Source organism: Schistocerca americana, chromosome 3, assembly GCF_021461395.2.
Source record: "Schistocerca americana isolate TAMUIC-IGC-003095 chromosome 3, iqSchAmer2.1, whole genome shotgun sequence".
Taxonomy (NCBI): domain Eukaryota; kingdom Metazoa; phylum Arthropoda; class Insecta; order Orthoptera; family Acrididae; genus Schistocerca; species Schistocerca americana.
The window spans coordinates 957,960,306-957,967,450 of record NC_060121.1 but is presented as its reverse complement, the minus strand read 5'-3'; positions in this window follow the sequence as shown (position 1 = coordinate 957,967,450).

Here is a 7,145-nt window from a genome sequence, read left to right as displayed (position 1 = left end):
GGGCTCTTTTGTTCAAGATAGCATTCATTTGCAGCACTCTGCCTCTATTATCTCCATTGTGTTCATAACTTCCTTCGTATACAGCGTATTTCATTCACTGATTTCGTTGCTGTGTTCTACCTAATTGATATGTTTATCACACCTATTGTTTCTCCTTGTAGTCTTCAAACCTTCACCTCTGCATTTTTTGTCCTTGATAACATGGCTGTTCATTGTACTGGTCCCGCTGCGTTCTCCTCTATAGAATGGTCTGTCATCTCTGCTTACAAGTGGACTTGTGTTACTTCAAACGAGCCACTTTTTCCTATCAAACTTACAGTGGCTACATCGGTTCCTCCAATGTAAGCTCTACCGGAACGCCATGAGAAATAATAGCCCTTAATTCTTACTCTTATAAAGTGTGTCTTTAGTTGGACGATTTTCTTTCCCTGGCCGCCCACTTCTTGGAGTTGGCTGTGATCCATCTGCTTTTGCCAAGACATGTACACTCCCACAAACTGCGCCGTTTCTTTAGTTTCTGCACTTCATCGTCCTGCGTCGGCTTCCCGGAAACTTACCGACGTCACACTCTAAAGCCCGTTATGACGATTTGGCGTCCTTGAATGCTCTGTCGTTCCACCAGACTTACCGCGTATTCTGATTTCAGTACTTATCGTTTCTTACTAATTATTTATCTGCCCAGCTATCTTTTGCAGGTCGCCAATAGATTTTAATACGATCAACAAACATATATTTTCTACTAAAAAAATTTCACTTTTATGTGTTACACAAAAACATAAACATTGTTCAATAATTTACCGCTTTTATTAAAATACCATCTTTACATTTTTCGATCTCTCTTTTCTCCTCCACCCTATTGGTTACACTTTTTTGACTCGTTTTAGCACCACTTCACCACACTAGTTTCACGTTTGTCATTTACAGACAGATGTGGAGGGATTCTGGTTTCTGAATCTGTTCTTTATCCTTCAGTAATGAAGTCCCTTGACAGTTATGGGACAGTGGAGGGCTATACTGTTCGTCACACTGTCCTCGTGACGTCATCTCCGGCCTCGTGAAGCCTCTGCCAGCTACGTCTCATAAGCTTCTGTCTTTCACAACTGTAGGCTGGGTTCACAAACTGCAGGAACTGGCCTTGAAATGGTGTGGGACTGACACAAAATTCCTCACCGCATTACATTAGTCTGTTCAGCCTGGACTCAGTTTAGTTTCTCTGGTTGCATTACCAATATATCGTAGTCATTCGTTTTGTATTCATTGTGAAAATTGTGAAAGCTTTAGATTATCCTTTTATTAAGGTTTTATCCGACCATGACACATAATTTCAAGCCTCTTCATTTTTTTTCGCTCATGATTTGAACATAGATATCTCTAGCTACTTAATGTCGCACTTTTACTTTTTCTGTACGTCTGTACAATACTAACACCTGTTATTGCAACCTTGGCTATTCAGTCCAGGGTTTACACAAAAAACACAAAACTCTTCAACGTTTTAGCATTAATCTTACTGTGGCGCTCATGGCTGCTGAGTCTGCTTTACTTGTCTTAAGTAATACTAATTACTGCTTCTTTGTCAGTTACTCAAATACTTAGGAAGACGCTTATTACCAATAGACTATATGCACTTCGGACCATTCCCTGAACTTCACACCACGTGTTAGTTTCTCCCCCAGTTTTAACGTAATCTTTTCATTCGAATCTTTCCTCACTCTTTTGCTTCAAACAATGCCAACCTTATTCTTGGTACGGAATTCTTTGGTGTCGTTACCGTCATCTCAGATTAGCTACTTTTCTCATTACTTTATCTTTTTAGTTCGTGGTAGCTTCTTACTTCCTACGCTTTTTTTTTTGTCATCAGTCTACTGACTGGTTTGATGCGGCCCGCCACGATTTCCTTTCCTGTGCTAACCTCTTCATCTCAGAGTAGCACTTGCAACCTACGTCCTCAATTATTTGCTTGACGTATTCCAATCTCTGTCTTCCTCTACAGTTTTTGCCCTCTACAGCTCCCTCTAGTACCATGGAAGTCATTCCCTCATGTCTTAGCAGATGTCCTATCATCCTGTCCCTTCTCCTTATCAGTGTTTTCCACATATTTCTTTCCTCTCCGATTCTGCGTAGAACCTCCTCATTCCTTACCTTATCAGTCCACCTAATTTTCAACATTCGTCTATAGCACCACATCTCAAATGCTTCGATTCTCTTCTGTTCCGGTTTTCCCACAGTCCATGTTTCACTACCATACAATGCTGTACTCCAGACGTACATCCTCAGAAATTTCTTCCTCAAATTAAGGCCGGTATTTGATATTAGTAGAGTTCTCTTGGCCAGAAATGCCTTTTTTGCCATAGCGAGTCTGCTTTTGATGTCCTCCTTGCTCCGTCCGTCATTGGTTATTTTACTGCCTAGGTAGTAGAATTCCTTAACTTCATTGACTTCGTGACCATCAATCCTGATGTTAAGTTTCTCGCTGTTCTCATTTCTACTACTTCTCATTACCTTCGTCTTTCTCCGATTTACTCTCAAACCATACTGTGTACTCATTAGACTGTTCATTCCGTTCAGCAGGTCATTTAATTCTTCTTCACTTTCACTCAGGATGGCAATGTCATCAGCGAATCGTATCGTTGATATCCTTTCACCTTGTATTTTAATTCCACTCCTGAACCTTTCTTTTATTTCCATCATTGCTTCCTCGATGTACAGATTGAAGAGTAGGGGCGAAAGGCTACAGCCTTGTCTTACACCCTTCTTAATACGAGCACTTCGTTCTTGATCGTCCACTCTTATTATTCCCCCTTGGTTGTTGTACATATTGTATATGACCTGTCTCTCCCTATAGCTTACCCCTACTTTTTTCAGAATCTCGAACAGCTTGCACCATTTTATATTGTCGAACGCTTTTTCCAGGTTGACAAATCCTATGAAAGTGTCTTGATTTTTCTTTAGCCTTGCTTCCATTATTAGCCGTAACGTCAGAATTGCCTCTCTCGTCCCATTACTTTTCCTAAAGCCAAACTAATCGTCATCTAGCGCATCCTCAATTTTCTTTTCCATTCTTCTGTATATTATTCTTGTAAGCAGCTTCGATGCATGAGCTGTTAAGCTGATTGTGCGATAATTCTCGCATTTGTCAGCTCTTGCCATCTTCGGAATTGTGTGGATGATGCTTTTCCGAAAGTCAGATGGTATATCGCCAGACTCATATATTCTACACACCAACGTGAATAGTCGTTTTGTTGCCACTTCCCCCAATGATTTTAGAAATTCTGATGGAATGTTATCTATCTCTTCTGCCTTATTTGACCGTAAGTCCTCCAAAGCTCTTTTAAATTCCGATCCTAATACTGGATCCCCTATCTCTTCTAAATCGACTCCTGTTTCTTCTTCTATCACATCAGACAAATCTTCACCCTCATAGAGGCTTTCAATGTATTCTTTCCACCTATCTGCTCTCTCCTCTGCATTTAACAGTGGAATTCCCGTTGCACTCTTAATGTTACCACCGTTGCTTTTAATGTCACGAAAGGTTGTTTTGACTTTCCTGTATGCTGAGTCTGTCCTTCCGACAATCATATCTTTTTCGATGTCTTCACATTTTACCTGCAGCCATTTCGTCTTAGCTTCCCTGCACTTCCTATTTATTTCATTCCTCAGCGACTTGTATTTCTGTATTCCTGATTTTCCCGGAACATGTTTGTACTTCCTCCTTTCATCAATCAACTGTAGTATTTCTTCTGTTACCCACGGTTTCTTCGCAGCTACGTTCTTTGTACGTATGTTTTCCTTCCCAACTTCTGTGATGGCCCTTTTTAGAGATGTCCATTCCTCTTCAACTGTACTGCCTACTGCGCTATTCCTTATTGCTGTATCTATAGTGTTAGAGAACTTCAAACGTATCTCGTCATTCCTTAGTACTTCCGTATCGCACTTCTTTGCGTATTGATTCTTCCTGAGTAATGTCTTGAACTTCAGCCTACTCTTCATCACTACTATATAGTGATCTGAGTCTATATCTGCTCCTGGGTACGCCTTACAATCCAGTATCTGATTTCGGAATCTCTGTCTGACCATGATGTAATCTAATTGAAATCTTCCCGTATCTCCCGGCCTTTTCCAAGTATACCTCCTCCTCTTGTGATTCTTGAACAGGGTATTCGCTATTACTAGCTGAAACTTGTTACAGAACTCAATTAGTCTTTCTCCTCTTTCATTCCTTGTCCCAAGCCCATATTCTCCTGTAACCTTTTCTTCTACTCGTTCCCCTACAACTGCATTCCAGTCGCTCATGACTATTAGACTTTCGTCCCCCTTTACATACTGCATTACCCTTTCAATATCCTCATACACTTTCTCTATCTGTTCATCTTCAGCTTGCGACGTCAGCATATATACCTGAACTATCGTTGTCGGTATTGGTCTGCTGTCGAGTCTGATTAGAACAACCCGGTCACTGAACTGTTCACAGTAACACACCCTCTGCTCTACCTTCCTATTCATAACGAATCCTACACCTGTTATATCATTTTCTACTGCTGTTGATATTACCCGATACTCATCTGACCAGAAATCCTTGTCTTCCTTCCACTTCACTTCGCTGACCCCTACTATATCTAGATTGAGCCTTTGCGTTTCCCTTTTCAGATTTTCTAGTTTCCTTAACTCGTTCAAGCTTCTGACATTCCACGCCCCGACTAGTAGAACGTTATCCTTTCGTTGATTATTCAATCTTTTTCTCATGGTAACCTCCCCCGTGGCAGTCCTCTCCCGGAGATCCGAATGGGGGACTATTCCGGAATCTTTTGCCAATGGAGAGATCATCATGACACTTCAATTACAGGCCACATGCACTGTGGATACACGTTACGTGTCTTTAATGCAGTGGTTTCTATTGCCTTCTGCATCCTCATGTCGTTGATCATTGCTGATTCTTCCGCCTTTAGGGGCAATTTCCCACCCCTAGGACAAGAGAGTGCCCTGAACCTCTATCCGCTCCTCCACCCTCTTTGATAAGGCCATTGGCAGAATGAGGCTGACTTCTTATGCCGGAAGTCTTCGGGCGCCAATGCTGATTATTTATCAAAATTTAGACAGTTGCGGGGATCGAACCCAGGACCGAAGATGTTTTGATTATAAATCAAGGACGCTACCCCTAGACCACGTGTACATGATCCTACGCTTTTAGGTTCATTTATTTGCTTCTACATTTTATGCCTAAGTGGTTTGCAGGCTCTGTACTTAATACCTTCCTTTTGTTTAACGCTCTAATTCTCTTGACCTTTTTCTGTTTATCTTTCATCGTCCCTTAAGACTCTACCCAGAAAGAAAATATAAGAAAGAGGACATCAGAACAAGGGAAAGAAGAAACGTTCTAAACAGCTGAGATGCACAGAATAGCTTTACTGCGAAGCTTCCGAAAGAGTGAGAAACTCCATACGCTTATTAAATGAATTGAGCTCTGAACGTATTTCTTAAAATCGCTGCGCGTGGTAGCCGCGTGATCTAGGGCGCCTTGTCACGGCAAACTCTAGGGATTGGTCGATGAGAGGATACGGAACAAAAAAGGCCTAACGAACTTATGTCTCGAAATGCATCGTTTCCATGCTAGAGACCATTCATTCAATCACATTTTGTTACAGAGAATGCAGCCACAGTTACAGTATGCATGGTTTCCTCCTAGAGGGTGGTACTGTTCCTCACACGTCATGCCCTAACACCGTCTCCTGCAGTAGTAACTGGTAATGTTGTCAAATTCACTCTTCTTGCCGACTCACCTTGTAGTGCATGTGATACAGCGTTGTATGCATGTGATACAGCGTTGTACACAATGGTTCTGTATTCGAATCGAAAGCTTGCCGACACCGTCTTTATTTACGGAAAGGGAAATTGCAACGGGTGGTGGGCAGGAAGGTTGTATCAGGATACCTGTTTCCGCCGACAACAACCACAGCATTCAACGTTTTGAACAGTGTTTCTCCATTTGTTTGAGACAGGGTCGTTTCAGGAAGCAGGTAATCATGAAATGTTCGGACGCCAGACTTGAAAGAAAACGTTATTAACAATGTGGAAGAAGACTGCTGTTTCAATACCAGACAGTTGGTCCACCAGTACAGCGTAAGCCAGACGACCGTGTGGAATATTCTCCATCACAACTGTTACTACCCTTATTACTTAAGCGTGTGCAGGTCTCACTAGCGACACACTTTCCGCGTGGTTAGCAGTTTTGTCACTGGTTTCTTCAACAGGCAACCACGATTCCGAGATTTATCATCCACCATATCCACAGATGAGGTCACCTTCATGCAGAGCAGTATCTTCGACTTTCATAACAGTCATCTGTGGGATGGTATGCAGAACCCCCATGGTATGGTGACAGCGAATCATCAGCATCGGTGCGACTGGAATGTTTGGGCTGGGATAATTTGGTGACGGTATTTTAGAACCAGTCTTACTTCCACGTCGCCCAACAGGCCGGAACTATCGGCGTTTCTTGCGGGTGACTTTGTCATCCCTGCTGGAAGATGTGCGTTTGATGATTCGAAGGGTTATATGGCTGCTACATGATGGTGCTCCAGCCCACTTCGCCGTTAAATTCCGGACACATCTCAATCGTGTCTTCCCTGGTCGATGGATCGGACGAGGGAGTCAGTTACTTGGCCTGTTCGTTCATCGGATCCCAACCCCTTGCGATTTCTGGTTATGGGACAATCTCAAAAGTATCGTGGATGCAGAGCCCATTTCAGATGTGGAGACACAGGAACAGTGTATTCATGCTGTATTTGACCCTGTTCGGGTGCAACGTAGCCGATGTGAACGTATGAGACAGAACATGTTACGGCGCGTACATGCATGTGTTGAGGCACAGGGAAACCATTTTCAACATATATTGTAACAGTGACTGCATGGTACAGCGCGTAGTAGACCGCAGTCTCTGTAACAATGTATGATTGAATAAATGGTCTCTAGCATTTTCCGATATAAGTTCATCATCTTGCTTTTTTCCGTATCCTCTCATCGATCAGTCCCCAAAGTTTTACACGGTGGAAAAAATCACCGCGTGCAAAGAAGAGCCACAAGATTCCTGGTACTCAGGTGCAACTTAAGGCTCTCAATGCAAAACCTATTTTATGCATCCGCCCAACGTC